Source organism: Mytilus edulis, chromosome 10 (genome assembly GCF_963676685.1).
Source record: "Mytilus edulis chromosome 10, xbMytEdul2.2, whole genome shotgun sequence".
NCBI lineage: Eukaryota > Metazoa > Mollusca > Bivalvia > Mytilida > Mytilidae > Mytilus > Mytilus edulis.
In genome coordinates, this window is record NC_092353.1 from 3484878 (window position 1) to 3504657 (window position 19780).

At 32.1% G+C, this 19780-nt stretch overlaps 2 long non-coding RNA genes across 2 annotated transcripts; both read right to left on the reverse strand.

Moving 5' to 3' along the window:
• Positions 1-1559: 1559 nt before the first annotated feature.
• LOC139492315 (uncharacterized) lies at positions 1560-5309 on the reverse strand. Its single transcript, XR_011656788.1, has 2 exons — positions 5152-5309; positions 1560-2205 (listed from the first exon to the last, which is right to left on the reverse strand). It is a non-coding gene; the product is annotated as an uncharacterized lncRNA (long non-coding RNA).
• A 6135-nt stretch (positions 5310-11444) lies between these two features.
• On the reverse strand, positions 11445-13103 carry LOC139493156 (uncharacterized). The gene is made up of 2 exons (XR_011656931.1): positions 13010-13103; positions 11445-11991 (listed from the first exon to the last, which is right to left on the reverse strand). It is a non-coding gene; the product is annotated as an uncharacterized lncRNA (long non-coding RNA).
• Positions 13104-19780: the final 6677 nt, after the last annotated feature.

The window sequence follows — 19780 nt, forward strand, 5'->3', positions numbered from 1 at the left end:
CAGTTTATTTTCAATCTATAAGTTGGATAATTTATTGATAAAATACTCATATGTTGCAGTAAAATGGGAACCTTCAATAAAAAGTAAAATCACAAAAATACTGAACTTAGCGGAAAATCAATTCGGAAAGTCCATAATCACATGGCAAAATCAAATAACAAAACACATCAAAACGAATGGACAAGAAGTGTCATATTCCTGACTTGTACAGGCATTTTCAAATGTAGAAAATGGTGGATTAAACCTGGTTTTATAGCGCTAACCATCTCGCTTTAATGACAGCCTCATTAAATTCCGTTTCATTCTTCAAACTCATGTTAGTAGAAGCTGTCGAGTTTACTCGACTGACAATCGAACACCACCCTACGTTTGATCGTCTTAACCAACAGTTAACTCGTCATCAACCTATTTGGCAGGTTTAGTAGAGTTTCTAAATGGCGTCAACAAGAGGTGTTTAACGAACCAAACGCACTCGTTCGTATTTTGTATGCTCTGTTGATCCAATTGCAATTGATTCTGTTTTTTTAAGTGAGGTTTTCCACTTATGAATTTCTGTGAACTAAAATTTAAACAAACTACAATTCATTTTCTAAGCCTTTTTCTGTAATCAACGTTTGTTGACAACCTGAAGTAAAGAACTATGATAATCAATGATTTTCATAAATACAATTGCTTTAATTGAGCATCTTCCTGGGCAACACATGCTTGCGTATGTATGTAAAAGGGGGATGGATTGAAACAAGATACACTAGATGGTTCAATATTTTTTTTTGATTTTTTTTTTGCACATATGATTATTGAATAGTTTGAATTTTCTGACGTCAGACACGCGATACAAAGACTGTGTTTGTAGATCGATGTTTTTGTGTTCTGATAAATTGTTCCTTTTAAATTTGTCACACGATGATGACTGCTGTACCCATATTTTGACTATTTGTTAAGTTCACGCATCATTGGAATTTCATGAGACTGGCAACAAAGTGTGAGATTTAGCGCTATAAAACCAGGTTTTATCCACCATTTTCTACATTTGAAAATGTCTGCACCAAGTCAGGAATATGACAGTTCTTGTCCATTCGTTTTTTGATGTGTTTTGTCATTTGATTTTGCCATGTGATTTGATTTTCCTTTGAGTTCAGTATTTTTGTGATTTTACTTTTTTTTTCAATTCTTTTTGCTTTCGAACTTTTTTTTTCTCTCGATTCACACGAATTAATACAAACAATTTTTAAACCATATGTTATCATAACATATTTGAAAAAAAAAATGTAAAATGAGATAACCAGGATAGTGTTATATTATACAAACTACAGTTTGTGTTTTCTAAAGAAAACAAACCCACTGGGATTAATTTTACATCTAACAATCATTGTTTGATGACAATTATTTTCTATATAATGTTGCTGCTGAGTGCTTTGTGACAACACACATTGAAAATGTCAATGAACATTAATATTTCTGAATTTTGCAGATACAATACAATTAAACATTTTTAGAATAAACAACTTTAATATCAATTTGACCAATGGTGTGTTCAGTTAATATACTGCGGATGAATATTGATATTTATATTTATTGACACAGTCACATTTTATACAGTAACAATTTGCACAATTTAAATCCCGTAATACACAGACGACCTGTCAAGTGTATTTAAAACGCAACACTAGATTATTTTTAATTTTCAATTGACAATAGTTGTACATACAGACAACTGTATTATAATGCTGTTCATAAATTATAAATCGATTGAGAGAAAACAAATAACTGACAAAGATGTCGACCAATTTTGTTGGGGATGTTTGAGGTCAGTGCTGTTTCTTCTGATTTGGTCTCTGTCTGACAATTATACTGCATAACCTTAAACCTTAAAATGTTTTGTTGTATCGTTCTGTGGCATTTCAGTATACTGGAAACTCTTTTGGTGTTAATTTGTCTGCCCTGGCATCAGATGGACGGTTTAGCAGTTGAGGTAGCAGTCTTATTCAGTCTCAAAACTATCGTTGCGAGTTGAAGGTTTATGAAGTGGCATTGTTACTACAGCTTGACCTGGTCATGTGTGGTCATTTGATTTACATCTCCCGCATGTACCGTGTTTGTAAGGACGGGACAAAAAGAAATTGCTGATGTGAACTCGTCATTACGTTGACCTATTCCTAGTTGCAATAGTACTGTGTCTTTATTCAGATTGTCATGGATCTGTCTCTACAATATAGAAACGCTACTGAAATCTAGGTTTGCTTAACTGTTATTACTTCACAAGTTGTGCCACTAATGAAAAAATGCATACCATTCCATAGCAACAGATTGCATACTCTGTGTTGTTGGTGTTCGTTATGATCATTTTGTTTCTGTACTGTTTTCTGTTTTTATGCCCCACCTACGATAGTAGAGAGGCATTATGTTTCTGGTCTGTAGGTCCGTTCGTCCGTCTGTCCGTTCGTTCGTCTGTGCGTCCGTTCGTCCATTCGTCCGGATTCAGGTTAAAGTTTTTGGTCAAGGTAGTTTTTGATGAAGTAGATGTCCAATCAACTTTAAACTTAGTACACATGTTTCTCATGATAAGATCTTTCTAATTGTAGTGTCAAATTAAAGTTTTGACCCCAATTTTACGGTCCACTGAACATAGAAAATGATAGTGCGAAGTTCAGGTTAAAGTTTTTGGTCAAGGTAGTTTTTGATGAAGTTGAAGTACAATCAACTTGAAACTAAGTACACAGTCATGTTCCCTATGGTATTATTATCCTTCTAATTTGAATGCCAAATTAAAATTTTAACCCCTATTTCACGGTCCACTGAACATGGAAAATGATACTGCGAGTAGGGCATCCGTGTACTATGGACACATTCTTGTTTTTTTTTTTTATCTATACGCCGTGTTTTTTGTTGTTGTTTTGTCCGTTTCTATGCTTTACTGTACATTTTACCGTTTTTGTCACAGCGAAATTCAACACCAAGTTAAATCGGTATTTCAGATTCTTGCAAATTAGTTTAGCATTAGTGAGGGATTATCTATCATGTTCTGTAACACAAGGAACCTTACACATAAAACAAAAGAGCTCCTAGTAACACAATGTATCTTGTTTTTTAACAGAAAGATTTATTGTGTGTATATAAATAAAACAATAGCAAATAAACACGAAATAAGTTTAAAAACCGTCTTTATGTCATTTATGAGACAATATAGTAAATATAACGCCATTGATGCATGAATTGTGTGTAAAATTTTATTATACATTATACATTATAACAGATACATTTTGTATTATTAGGGGGTGGTGGGGGGATAAAGTACTCTTACATCGGATTTTAAGTGCGATTCACATTGCTCAAAACTCATTTGTCTTTTCAGTACCGGTTTCGTCACGATTATTTGCAAATAATAGAAGATACTAAACGCGCTCCAATGCGGCAGCATCCCGGTAATCATAACAAATAAAATCTGTCTACATACATCACAAGTCACGTTCGAACTGCAGCAATAATCATGTTTCATTACACTAATGCATAAACGAAGTGGTAAAATATGTATTTACACAAAGCATACACATAAAACGAAGAAAAATCTCCTTTGATATATGTGCTAGAAGCCAATATATACATTATGTGCACTTCAAAGATTTCCACTGAAAATATGATTAGTTTTTTAAAACCTTGATATAGTGTAATAACTTTTTCTCTTTCAATCAACACAAGTTTAATGATTCGTCGAAGGCAAAAGTAATTATGAATATGTCTCAAGGCTTAATGGAACTGACTGTTTTTGTCTTTTGAAATCATACAATTTTCTTCCAATCTAGGAGTTTTTGTGATATCTTCAAGGTTTGTCATTAAGATAGGTCAAAAGCAAGAATATATATAGTCCGTTTGACTTCTATAAATCTTCAAAAGATAATTCTTAAAATTTCATTTTTAAAGATAAATATTTTTTTTCTTCATGTATGTTAATGTATGATATATACAAACTCTGACTATGAATATCATAATTTTAAACCTATAATCAAAAAAGTTACTCATTAGGTCTCTATGTTACTTCAATTTATTTTAATATAAAATACTCAATGGAGTATGTATGAGTAGTGTAACAGCCTTCCATTCAAAACAAAAATATTAGACATGTGCTCTAAACCTGTTTTATTGTACCATGTGACTTTACTCATTTAAATAACTCTGGTCATGTGATTACTGAGCTTTCTGTATTCAATGAGAAATACAAAAGCATGCACACATGACCAGAGTTATTTAAATGAGTAAAGTCACATGGTACAATGAAACAGGTTAAGAGCACATGTCTAATGTTTTTGTTTTGAATGGAAGGCTGTTACACTACTCATACATACTCCATTGAGTATTTTACATTAAAATAAATTGAAGTAACATAGAGACCTAATGAGTAACTTTCTTGATTATAGGTTTAAAATTATGTTATTCATAGTCAGAGTTCGTATATAGCATACATTAACATACATGAAGAAAAAAACTATTTATCTTTAAAAATGAATTTTTAAGAATTATGTTTTGAAGATTTATAGAAGTCAAACGGACTATACATCATACTCGTGAATTTGAATATATCATGCAACATAAAGTAGCGATATAAAGGTTAATATCTTTACAAAATTTTACTGATTGCAAATGAGACAACTACTATATGGATTCATTATTATTCGTTTGAAACCAATATTCGTGGATTTCGGGGTACAGGTGAACCATGAATTTAAATGTTCAACGAAAAACAAATTTCTATAAAGTTATATCCAGACTTTGTCCACGTAATCAAATATCCACAAAAGTGCAAGGTTTCCGCAATCCACAAAAATTAGCACAACGAAAATTGTAATGGCCTGACCATTAAGTATAACCACGATTGGGCGCAAGCAATAAGAATATCAGGTGCTGACAATTTATTCTTAAACCAATCTAACAAAAGGTAAAAAACTGAAAAACAAATAAAATACAATTTTACAATGTGTTGAATTAATGTGTCTAGTGTATGAAATGTCCAAAATAATTGATTGCACAGTCCGTTGAATCCAAGAAAATGTTGTACTTTCAAGAACGGTTACATTTCCAGTATTTCACGGAGAAAAGGTTCAATCATACGAAAGGCAATTTGAAGGCTTTAAATACAATGTTATATAATTAACTCACTCTGTGGTTAGCCACGAATTGTGTCCAGGATGACGTCTCGACGAAATGTTCCTCGTGATTGTAATGACCTTGCAATTTTCCTGTCACGGATACGAATGAGAGAGGGAAAGGTAGCGACGGTACGATGTTTTAACGTTTAAGATGAATAATCCTCCTAGACTGGAACACATAAATAGATTAAGAATATAATGAAACGAACTATATAAATTACGGAACGGTGTAACAGAATAAAAATAAAATAATCCACAGTAAATATCCACCAAATATCCAATGGAGTAATAATTTAGTTATTTTAAAAACTAATTTAACCGGAGGCGGTGTTTGTCTGTTACTTTTAAGTTCACACCGTATCATTTACCTTTCTATGTTCGAAAGATGCGTACCGTATACTGGTTAATATGTGTTTATTGATATTGTTTGCGAACACATACGCATGTTGATCTTCTTCTTTAATGAACAACAATCGACCATGTCATTGAATTTTTTTGTTGATGAACTGCCGCAACTTCAGTTGTGACTTTATTTCACTCACGGAGATTAGTTGACCGAGTTATACCTTTAGTTTTTACCTTATAAAATGGCATGATCATTTGAATATTGTTGTTAAAGTTTCTGCATTAAGGTTCATGTGGACCCTATGGCTAAAATGGCCGTATTTTCACCTCAAATTTTTCTCTGAGTACAGGCAAACCTGTGCATCTGGAAAAGTTTTAAGGCATAGCATGCCCTAGATAAATAGAATTCAAATGCATTGTATGATTTAGAAAATTCTTAACTTAACTGGATTTTGCCGTACACTTTTTTTCGTCTCTGCAGAAGATGATAAAATTAACTAACAGTTGAGTTTATCTTGATATGGTCCACTCAGGTACACAGTTTAAATAACCAATTATTGTCAGGTAGCTATTGTCCATGTAATGTCCATATCAATAAAAATGCTCACTTTAATTTTTACCTGTTGGGAAGTTCTCAAACCTGTTTCCCAACTTAGTTTATTTTGGCACCTTCTGGAGGAATGAAAAAAAGTGCACGGCAAAATCCTGGTAAGTGTTTGTTTTTTTTAAAACATGAAACAAACTTAAAATTCATTTATCTAGGGCATGCTATGCCTGAAATTTGTTACAGATGTGCAGGTTTGTCTGTACTCAGAGTAAATTTTGAGGTGAAAATACGACCATTTTAGCCATAGAGTCCACATGAACCTTATAAATGACACCGTTAACCGTTGTATGAACAAATAATTGAATTTTGAATGTCACATATCCTCTGATGGCCTGAAATATGTTTTGATTATCAGCTAAAAACACATAATTTTGTCATGTGACCTTGAAGTCGTCAACGTTTTTTCATGGTTGATTCATTAATATGGAATTTAACTACATTTTAAGGAATGACTGCAATATTTTCCTGTCTATATGAAATAACCTAAACAATATTGTACAAACTTTTGAATTACGCGAATGCGGGTTATTCAGAGTGCAACACATTTTAATCAAAAGATCCGTCGAATTTAATTAGATATATCTCTTAAGGCATAATGAAACTGCTTCCTTTGTCTTTTGAAACCATACAGTTTGTTCTAAATCAAGAAATTGTTATAGAATGTTTCTTTATTTCTATCACATAAACAAGCATTGAATAATTACATTTTACACATTTGATAGAAATGTATAAACTGTTAACAAATAGAAATAGGATAGGTATTTTTATTATTTCATCTCTTTTTGCTATTGTCAATTCTCAAGAGATAATTGACCGATGGTCATATGCAATGTTTAGCAAACATGATTGTATTTCGAGCATGCTTTTAAACTGCAAAATGTAATTGTACTAATCGCAATCACCACAACTTCAAATTGTTGCATTAATACCATTTGTATAATCTCTGGGTTGTCCTCAATTTAAATAAAGTATGCATGAATGATAGGTTAAGCTAGCTATAATACCATGTTCTACATAAACAAAATGCCTATACCAAGTTAGGAATATGACAGTTGTTATCCATTCGATTGATGTGTTTGAGCTTTTGATTTTGCCATTTGACTTAGGATTCTCTGTTTTGAAGTTTCCTCTGAGTTCAGTATTTTTATGATTTTACTTTTTGTGATTTTTTAAAGATACGAGCTCATCAGCCTAAACTCTCTGTAAATTGGTAGATATCTTGAGTAAATTAAATGGAAATCGAAGGAGGATGTAAGTTACGTTTCGGGACTACAATTACAACGAGTTCATGTTTTCTGTTGTTGGCATAACTAAACGATTGTATAACACATAAATCAGTCATTAATCAGCGACTAAATGAAACAAGATGTTGTCATTATATGCACGAAGACGCTGCGACGAAAATAAAACTTACTGGAATGATTATGTTGTCTAAACTAAGCAATTATTTGGATTTGATCTCTATAGCAACGAAGTCGGTGTAATTGACGTATACGGGTAAGGAAAGTAAAACTAAAATGTAAAGTATAACTTTCTTTAACGTCCCCTTAAAACGATACTGCTTTTGTTGGACAATCGGTATTTTTTCCCAAAAAACTCTTCTTTGCAAATTGAAAAAATATTTTCAACCCATATAGCTCTTCACATATTTAAAAAAAAATCATTGACCATCAATTTGGTATATTTTGCGCGTTTCAAATTGAGATAAATTGAGAAAAGCGATTCGCACAAATATAATTTGATTTTTGTCATTTTCACTTGTTGAACCAAATAAATTCAGGCGACTGAAGGAATCACATGAACTATATACCAATTCTCAACTTGAATTTACAACAGTCTTGTTTAAGTTATCAATGATTATTTCAACAGGTTACTTGCAAGAAAAGATAAACATATCACTTGATTAAATGGTTGTATGAGGATAATAAATAAAGGCAAGAGTAGTAAACCGGTGTTGAAGGGTCATAAATCGATAAAGAGAAAGCAAATCGGGGTAAAACTAAAACTGAAAAAACACACAACCTATAAAAGGAAAACAAAGGAAGAACATGAACAATAAAGTGCAACAAAAACAAACGCCAACATACATAAAAACGAAATTGTTGATAACAACTGCTATATTCCTGACTTGGTACATGACATTTCAATAAAAAAGTGGTGGGTTGAACCGACTTTTTGTATGACAATGTTAAAAAATATCGGTAAAATAACAACAGAAACACCAAAGTGCAATAAAAAACAAACGCAACAACACATAGAAACAAACGTTTTGATACATGTTATCAAGTGTCATAATAAGCATAAAAATAGAAGTGATTTGAATAAATTTAAACATTAATAGTAATTTTTTTTTATTGTTGACGTATTGTTCAATCGCATCAAACTCTTCAAATAAAAAATGTTGTCTCCGGAAATCGTTACATAAAAGAAGGATGTTAAAAAAGAATCATTATATACAGAAAAACATGATGTTTTCCTTTCAAATTCAACATCTCATTACATTCTATTTATTTGCAACCTTATCTTTATTCTTTGAATGACGCCCTATTCCCTGTTAATTATTCTTTTGTCTTTACGTTTGATCCAATTAATTCTTATGTCTATTCTGTATATCCCATCAATACCCTCATAAATTTCATCCATATCTATTAGTGTTACACTTTTATGACAGCTTTAGATTTTGTCGTATATGCTGTTATGTCTGTAGGGAATAACGCGCAAGAAGAAATTCACATTTCAAAAACAAACATGAAACCAGATATCATTCATTGATTGCAAGAATGGCTTTGTATTGAACTTTTAGTCAAAATGTCTCACTCGTAGCATTGTATGTGATGCATTATAGTTTATCAGCCATCAGAGATATGTCTTGAATGTAAAATATTGCTACTGCAGTAAGATCATTACTGTTCATTTTGAAAAGCTTTTAGTTTAACGATCATGTCAACAGAAATGACTGAATTATATTAGAAATAAAACACTCGTAACATTAACACCAGTATAGGAAATAAACAGAAATAATTCATAATGAGATGAAATCAAACAAGTGATACTTTAGAAATGTGTATAATATATAGAGTAAACAGCAATTTCATATAACCCGGGTTACCCGTCTCACTCTAAACGTCTAAACTATTGGCTTGTATGTGTCATAAGAGCAACAATAGAAGACATGCAATTCATTTTGAACATCCTTCGTGTTTTCTTTTGGATTTGTGGTTTTCTGGAAATTTTTCTTCCTAATCTTCCACCCAAATAGTTATTTACTTTGACTTAACTCTAAATTTAAAACTCTTTTTTAAGATAACTCTTTTAGGAAAGGAAACCAACTGCATATCATTTAGATTCTACAGTTAAATTCAAACTTTATGGAATGACATGCCATAACAGAAACACATAAATGTTTTAAATGGGTTTCTATGGTTGTTTTCATTAATTTTTAAACAATTATCTTTTATTGATATACAATAATGCATTCCATTTCGCTTCAAAAGTTGCAAATAATAACAACTAAATCCATATTATTCAAACATAGAAATTGAGCTTTAATTAATCATTAATGATTGATATCGTGAAGTATATTGTTTCATATTTCAACAAACTTCCATTAACAAAAGACAGTAGGAACACAATGGAATGTATAGAAACATTGTCTAATGTGCTCTTAGCATGAACACAAGGATGTTAAGTGAGGGAATCAATGAATTATATTCCACCGAAATCATTATATTTGACATTGTTATTTCTAACTGAAAAAAAACCCTAGTGAATTGTGTTTAACATGAACGCAAAAGATCTAAAGTATCTGGATAACAACCGTATGATTAATGCTGATTGCAAGCGTTTTGAATTAGAAACACATTTCGAACAGACAAGAAAATTATTTTACGGGGATATTAAAAGTGTTACTTTTCAAAAGCGCGATAATTGAACGATATAATATGTCGAATATGTCATAAATTCATTTAGTAGCTAATAATCAGAGCAAAAAATAACTGATGAAATTGCAACAGAAGCGAGCTGAGTGATTTGACAGAGTAATACTACTAATCGGTACACATTTTACTCAGCATGCACTACACCCAAATTTTCTGCAATTACTCTCGAGTTATGATTCAGACAAAACGTTTAAAAATGAAAAAAAACCTCATTCGTTGAAGAGAATATATAAGTCAAAAAAGACTATTGTAATACTATCCCAGTAAACAATCCAACGTTGACATTACGTTGTGACAACGTAGTAAAATTACGTTAGTACAACGTAATTTTGTGGACTCCAAGGCACGTGCTGACAACCATCCACACAACGTTGGCACAACGTAATTTGTGACGTAATTTATTACCATCATAAAACGTTGTAACAACGTCACAGCACAACTATAAATGTTTCGTTGTCCTCATTTAATTGATAGAATCAATGCAATTCCATTGAAGAAGTATGTAAACAGGGTCTTTTTTTCCTTTTGACCCGTTTTAAGTTGTAAATTTTTCTATGTGGGAAAGATGGACAGATGTCGATATGTACTCTATTTCCAAACTGCCAGCTGTATATGAAATTGTCAAAAAGTTTTTTTTTTTAATCTTTTTGGCAGGTTTCAGTGTGAAATGTATAAATATCTAGTTTTCCCAAAAATAGTTGTTTAAGGTTAATAAAGTCTTAAGTTTTTAACTTTTGCAATACTGAAGTACAAGAATTACACATTTCCATTTAACAAATGCAACTTTTCTTTCTTTTAACACATAATACTTTTCAAAAAAGGATATTTTGTATGATGGCCAATAAGACAACCCTCTATCCTTAAATCAAATATTGATGATGTTAGCAATTATAGGTACATGTACAGCCTTCAACATGACATCTTGGTACATGCTTCAAATTCTGAATGTTTAGTGTTTCAGTGGCCTAGAAAATAGATTTCACTATGATGGCGGAAATTCTAGAATGTAGACAGCTAGGTTTCACTTTGACGACGGAAAACCATTTTTAATGAATTATTCAGAAATACAACAAACTACCACATTTACCTTAATATTTACTGAAAATTCATTCAGCTGGATTCACAAGATTACAAGCTAGGAAAATCGGCCCAAAATCTGACCGTCTAATTTATAAATATATATATTCTACACAATTCATACACACTTCTAAAAATATCCCAAATGAAGAAAATACCTGAAATTCAATTCAACTAACTATTGCTTTTTTTCCATTGACCAACTAGAGATAGTATAAAAAAGAAGATGTGGTATGATTGCTAATGAGACCAAAATGATAGACATATCCAAAAGTTAAGACTTCTTTTTTCTTACAATGTACATGTAGCTACATGAACCAATAAAAAAAATAATAGTTTGTTTCTGAATTTTTTATTTTTATTCCAAATTTTAGTCTTGTGTTGGTTGTATACATTGTACATGTCATTCCAAATGTTGGTTTTCTGCCCTCTATTCAGCTGGGCAATTTGCACAATTGTTTCTGCATACATGTAGTTAGTATTGGTAATGTTTTCTACTCTAGCTCAGTCAATATAGTACACTGGATATGTAGGATGGCTTGTTTCGAAGCTAAGACATTTTCACATATATATGTGGTTAAATTTTCAGAATACGAAGTGCGATTTTTTTTCACGCAACAATTTCTTTGAAAATTTAATACTTTGAATACATTAAAAAAACTCCATAGTTTTACATATTTATACTATGATCCTCTACTTTCCAGATCAAAACAAATGGTAAAGCTCAGTCACTTGTTAAAAATGAAACATGTTCAATATCACTACAGAGACCATTTTTGTTTACACACAACTTTTGTGTTCCTCATTTGATGGCGCATTAGTTCCTCATTTGGAGGCGCATTAGGAATATTGACCCAGCTGGTCTTGTGTTGGTTTCAGATCTCTGAAAAAAAAAATCATAAATTATAAAATACAAAAAAATAAATTGATCCCAACTTGTGAATTACAGCAGTTCTTTAAAATTATCCTGTGTTTAAACATAATCAATATTTTTTCTATTGCTGGTCCTATAATAAACTGCAGATTCATAATTATGTTGTGTTGTTACTGAGATGTTTGTATCTTTGCCAATTATACACATTTTGATGATGTATGTTAGAAATTAAACACAATTTCAACAGTATATAATTATTCATAACTTATGATTAACCTTTGTTCTTATTTAAAAAATAAATTTGTTGTTAAATTGAACATGTGTTAATAATATTATGTCTGTTCCAGAAAATACTATGATGGCCCCTAAGGGACAGCCCTAAGCCCTTTAAAAAAAAATCCCAGCACCGACAGAATTAAAAATTAATAAGAACAACACTCCCTTTGCATTTTGGTATTTCATACACAACCACCCCCAAATAAAATTTAAGAAAAGAGCTTTCCCTGGGGGAGAGGGGACATCATATTTTCTGGAGCAACCAGTGGTTATTCTACAAATAATAATGAGTCCAAATAATAAATAAAGGAAATTTGGTTTCACAATATTGTCATTTTTCAATTAATTTAAGATATGCAAAGGATTCTACCTTAATAAATTTAGAATGTACATCAATACAACAAGACCTCATAGCATATGCCAATGAACGCAATTTATAAAATCAACAAATTATAATTTGATAAATAAAATTAATATAAGAAGAATGTGTCCATGATCCACAAATATCTTATCAAACTTAATTTAAAGGACATATCTAGAGAACAGTAAAGCAGATGCTCTCCAAATTCAAACTCTGCGTTTTATGATAATAAGCGTTGTGTATTAGTTGCATAACATGTGGTTTAGGCAAACGTTAGATAACAGAATCCAATTTTGAGTTCAATGTACATGTATGTACGTACAGTACAAGAGTTAAACTATATCACTCAGTTAAGGAGGACATAAAAAGAGCTGATCAACTGATGTTTACCTTTTTAAAATCTTGGTCCAAATTTTTGAGCTGGTGCATGCTTAACTGTTACATGGTTACTGCAATGATTTCCTCAACCTCAGACACATTGGATAGATTGTGGATTTATATACAAGACTGTGGAAAAAAAATTAAAAATACATTCAATTATCTTTTATATTCTTCTGTCTGTTTCATAAAAAAAAGAAGATGTGTTATGATTGCCAATGAGACAACTCTTTACAAGAGACCAAAATGACACAGAAATTACCATTTATAGGTAACCGTCAGGCCTTCAAGAATGAGCAAAGCCCATACCGCATAGCCAGCTATGAAAGGCCCTAAAATGACAATGTGAAACAATTCAAACGAGAAAATTCACCGCCTTATTTATATAAAAAAAATTGTATGCATGTTAGTCCAACAACTCTTTAGGAGAACAAAGTGACAAATTTAAAATTAAAATGCATTCCAAAATTCATATGTTTTATGATTGATTACAACATTGTTTCTGATCACATATTTAGTGATTGTACATGTAGCTCGTCATTGATAAACATGTAGATTTCATACTATAAATTGTACAGAAAAAAAGATGTCCCTATGTTCTGTTTTTTAACACCTGTAAACTGGGTTTTACCCTGAAAACAAGAAAATTTTACCCAATTTACAAGGCTAGATCCTAGTCTAAATCATTATGACACTTTCAAGACTTGGAAGGCTGTATTTTTATTTTTTTCTGGGACGCCTTCCTACAACAACCTAGTCCCATTACGACAACTTTGATGGCTATCTTAATTTTTTTCTGTGACGCCTATATTTTACAACATCTTTTATATTGGCACAATTGTCTATTTCCATGTCAGACCCAGTGATACAATGATTGATCGTTTGTTGCTCGACATCCAGTGGCAAATATTTCATGCATGTTAGCGACGACCCCCAGTGATATATGCAGTATTATCATTAATAGGCCGAGTTGGTAATATGCCAAGTTTGAAATGTGCGGAGTTTGTAATGGACCCAGATATCTTAAGTGCTGAGATGTTTAGCTTCACATTTTCTGATATTGATAACATGGATAAGACTTTTATGCTTCAATGATTATCAAAAAATAACAGAGCAAAAGACACTTGTAGCCTTAATATATAGGGATAGTAGCTCTTGTCACAGATAGAAAACAAGTACTTGTGGCTGTGCACCCCTCCCCCTTTTTTTTACCTTCTACAGTTATTACTTATTTTTAATTGCATATATCTTCAGAAACAACACAAGTTAATCAAGCAATTTGATAAATGGATTCAAATAACACACATTATGGCTAAAATATCTTGTATCAGTGCAATATATTGACAGTATAAGAAAAAGTATCATATTTCAACACGGTCACGTATAAGACTTGAAAGAGGCGCCCAACACGGTAACAGCTGTTTTATTTTCATCAATCAAACTTGTTTTTATCATGGAGAACCTATTTGGTGTAATGTGCAATCATTATTTTACCTTTTTCTTTGTTCTGGAATCTGCATCAAGCTAAATTTCCACTGCAAATTTCTCACTGTTTTCAAATATCAAGCGGCAAAAGTGCGCATGCTCAGACTTTTCATAGTATGCAGCGGTAAAACCCGAGTACTGCTGAACGTTACACTAATCAAATCGTAAAAAACGATAATGAAATCCAAGTGATCAATGATGACACAATTTTAATGATATATTAAACAATAGATATTCATATAAAATACATATATTAAAACATTAAAATTGGATTTGTAATATTTTCTTTGACATCTTGGTGCAAATTATGTCTGCGGGAAAAAAGGGGGAGTTTTTTTTTTTAAATCGAAAAAATCGTAAATATATTCTAGTGAAGGTGAATGATCGATATATCCAGGAATACTCATTATGACATACCCCAAAAATTCGTCCCATAAAACCAGATTTTTACAATGTATTCACTACGTTCTTATAATGTCGATACGACGTAACAAAATGTTACGTCGGATTATGACAGTTATAAGCACGTTGTTACAACGTGATAAAATGTTACGTCCTGACAAGGTACTAAATTTACGTGAATCCGACGTAATTTTATAACGTCGTCTGTACGTCTGCATCCAACGTTGGATTTTTACGTTCCCACAACGTTGGTACGACGTAAACTCACGACATGACGTTCAGACGACCATTAACCGACGTCGGGAGTACGTCGTGTGTTTACTGGGATAGCCTTATACAGACAAATTAACTTAAAATGCACGAAGGAAAAATATACATTCATGAAAAATTATTTCCTATGTTTAGAATACCAAGTTACAATTAAACAATCTTTCGGAAACCACTTGCATAATACAACTAGAGGCTCTCAAGAGCCTGTGTCGCTCACCTTGGTCTATGTGCATATTAAACAATGGACACAGATAAATTCATAACAAAATTGTGTTTTGATGATGGTGATGTGTTTGTACATCTTACTTTACTGAAAATTCTTGTTGCTACAATTATCTCTATCTATAATGAACTTGGCCAAGTAATTACAGTGGAAAATATTTTCGAAAAATCTACAAAAATTTATGAAAAATGTTAAAAATTGACTATAAAGGGCAGTAACTCCTAAAGGGGTCAACTGACCATATCGGTCGTTTTACTTATTTGTAAAACTTACTTTGCTGAACATTATTGCTGTTTACTGTTTATCTCTATCTTTAATAATATTCAAGATAATAACCAACCAGATGCCAAATATTACCAATTCAGGGGCAGCAACCCAACAACGGGGCGTTCGATTCTTCTGAACATTTCAGGGCAGATAGATCTTGACCTGATAAACAGTTAATTTCATGTCAGATTTGCTCTAAATGCTTTGGTTTTTGAGTTATAAGCCAAAAACTGCATTTTACCCCTATGTTCTATTTGTAGCCATGGCGGCCATCTTGGTTGGTTGACCGGGTCACCGGACACAATTTTAAAACTATTTGTACTAACTACCCCAATGATGATTGAGACCAAGTTTGGTTCAATTTGGCCCATTAGTTTCAGAGGAGAAGATTTTTGTAAAAGATTACTAAGATTTACGAAAAATGGTTAAAAATTGACTATAAAGGGCAATAACTCCTAAAGGGGTCAACTGACCATTTCGGTCGTGTTGACTTATTCGTAAATCTTACTTTGCTGAACATTATTTCCGTTTACAGTTTATCTCTATCTATAATATTATTCAAGATAATAACCAAAAACAGCCAAATGTCCTTAATATTACAAATTCAGGGGCAGCAACCCAACAACGGGTTGTTCAATTCATCTGAAATTTTCAGGGAAGATAGATCTTGACCTGATATACAATTTAACCCCTGTCAGATTTGCTCTAAATGCTTTGGTTTTTGAGTTATAAGCCAACAACTGCATTTTACCCCTATGTTCTATTTTTAGCCATGGCGGCCATCTTGGTTGGTTGACCAGATCACCGGACACAATTTTTAAACTAAATACCCTAATGATGATTGTGGCCAAGTTTGATTAAATTTGGCCCAGTAGTTTCAGATGAGAAGATTTTTGTAAAAGTTAACGACGACGGACGACGACGACGGACGACGACGACGACGGACGACGAAGGACGCCGGACGCAAAGTGATGAGAAAAGCTCACTTGGCCCTTTGGGCCAGGTGAGCTAAAAAAGTCAACAGGAGTGTACAATTATTCCTTAAATTGAGACCTGATTTTTTTGTATCTTTAGATGAACATTCCTTCTATTATATGAAAAAAACTAATTTGAATTTACTTGTCTGGCAGCTATAAATATTGTAGGATAAATAGACGGCACCAGGTGTTGCAGACTAATGTTGATAAAATACAGTAATAATCAAGTCTTCGTTCTCAGATTGGAAATCTACCTAATTGCTTCATGTCTCCAAATACAACATCGGATTAATGTCACAGAGATGTCTAATGGCTTACATTGTATATCACTTGTAAATATTCTTTTATTTTCTGCTATTTTTGCAGTTCCTCAAAAGTTCATCTATATAACTTAATTAAGAAACTGTATATTGGTTGATTTCACGGATTTTTGGGTGAAGATTTTAAAAAGTTTTCAATTTAAAGCTTTACTTTTGCTCGTATCTGAAAAGTTTTGAACATAAACAGAAAATGTTTAAAATCTGCAATCATCATCAATTATACAAATAATAAAACAATAAGACTTAAGACTTCCACTGACAAGGTTCCTGACTTTCGATGGACACATGCATTTGTGGTAGGTTTATACGAATATAATTTATATCTCAAACCTCCTTCTCTGAAATTTGTTTCCTTGGTCCGATTTTGGAGTGTGTATGTCCCTTTGGCATATCCCCCTTTTTTAACATCGATTCAATGAAAAGCAAATGGTACAGGAAAGGTCATACAAAACAATCAGTGTAGAAACGCGCGTAACTCTGCAGTTATGGTACTGTAACAACAGATGACACACTAAACTTTGACAACGTTTCAACACAAGAAATTACAATTACAGATCAGAATGATCAATGTCTACCAAAATACAGTTCTATAAGACAGATCTGTAAAACCTTGAAAAAATAGAAAAAAATATATTATTGGACGTTACATATTACGATTAATCCAACTATGCTATTGGTATACACAAAGGACAAATGGATTATTTAAAAGAAGATACCAAAGGCATAGAATACCTTACCCAGAAGCATCGTTTTATTTTGACGTTAAAAAATTGAAAAGTAGGAGTAGTTTTGTCAGATCATTGTTCAAACTCTAACATATTTCGGTATTTTATAGTAATCATATTAACACTCATTCTAAAGTATTAACTACAGAATTAAAAGTTGTGATAGACATTTTTTTTATTGTGTATACAATTATATCTTTTACTCCTAATGGATGAATATCTAACGTTTCGAAAGAATATGACAATAACAAGGTACTGGGTCATGACTTCGGTTTGAAAAAAAATCAACAGTAAACGGACTAAAATTATATCAACCATTACAAAATACCATCAACTGTACGCAATAACGATTATTGTATTATGGAATCAAGTGAATAATAGAACTATAGAAGCATCAAAAGTATGCAATAACTATTGCTGTATTATGGAATCAAATGAAAGAAATAACTGTGGAATCATCAAAAGTATGCAATAACTATTTTTGTGTTATGGAATCAAATGAAAGAAATAATGTATCGGCGTTTCAAATATCAGACAAAGGATAATATCAAAACATTGGAAATAATTATCTGTGCTTTATTTAACCCAGTAGGGAATCAATGTCCAACGGGTTATTATCTTCTAGTTTCCTTTTTCTCTGCAATATTTCCAGTTGATTAGAATAATCTGTAGGAGTTATTGAGAATCATCATTAGCTATAATCAAGGAATATAAGAAAGAGAAAGTGATATCTAACGGATGTCATTGTGCGGCTAATTACGGTTCTCGAAGCATGAAAGCAGAATGATCTGACTGTTGTCCTTTAAAGTTTCCTGTAATTCTTCAGAAGAATCGTACTGTTGCACTTAAATTTTCCATGTAATTCTTGAGAATGATATTACTGTTGTCCTCAAAGTTCTAACAAACGTCATTTTTCTGTTGATTTTTTATTTTATACATTACACTTATACTGTTTACTTTTACTTACGAAACTTCACCTTTTACGGAGTTAGTGTTGGTCAATCTTTCATCTATGTAGTGTTTTGCAACTCATTCATCGACATTTGATTAAGCTTGACCAGTTGGAATGTATGTCCTTCATTTTAATAATATAACCAAACAGAGGTATACAATGGTTTACACAACTTTGAAGTTCTTTATATTACTACTACACAATATGTCTGTCTTGAAACTGTTGATATCCATCTACACTGATGTGTTTTCTTTTACGCGTCGATATATACAATTTACTTCTAAAATTCACCCATTCCTTATCTTTCATACTTTCAAAATTACTATTGGCCGTTATAGCTTAGTCGTATTTGGCACAACTTTTTATTATTTCGGATTCCAATGCTCTTCAACTTTGTACTCGTTTGGCTTTAGTAATATTTTGATATGAGCGTCACTGATGAGTCTTATGTTTACGAAACGCGCGTCTGGCGTACTAAATTATAATCCTGGTACCTTTGATAACTATTTACACCACTGGGTCGATGCCACTGCTGGTTGACATTTCGTCCCCGATGGTATCACCAGCCCAGTAGTCAAAACGTCGATGTTGACATGAATATCAATAATGTGGTCATTTTTTATTTTTATAAATTTCTTGTTTACAAAACGTTTAATTTTTAGAAAAAATTAAGGATTTTCTTATCCCAAATAGATTACCTTAGCCGTATTTTGCACAACTTTTTATTATTTTGAATCCTCAATGCTCTTCAACTTTGTACTCGTTTGACTCTATTAATATTTTTATATGAGCGTCACTAATGAGTCTTATGTAGACGAAACGCGCGTCTGGCGTACTAAATTATAATCCTGGTACCTTTGAAAACTATAGCTCTCACAAGATGTCTGTAGATTGGAAATTACCATACATATCAGAGTTTTAAAAAGTTATTATCCCCCTTTTCAACATAAGGAAATGCCAGACCAAGTCAGGAATATGACAGTTGTTTGCATCCTTTGATGTGTTGGAGCTTACATTTTGTATTAAATGAGGGACTTTCTGTATTTAAGTTTCTTTCGAGTTCTTATATATGAAAAAAATATACACGAAAAAGATATATGACAAAGAGTCACTAAATGAAAGGCTCGTAATTTTGGACAGGTACATACAAAATATGGCTGGG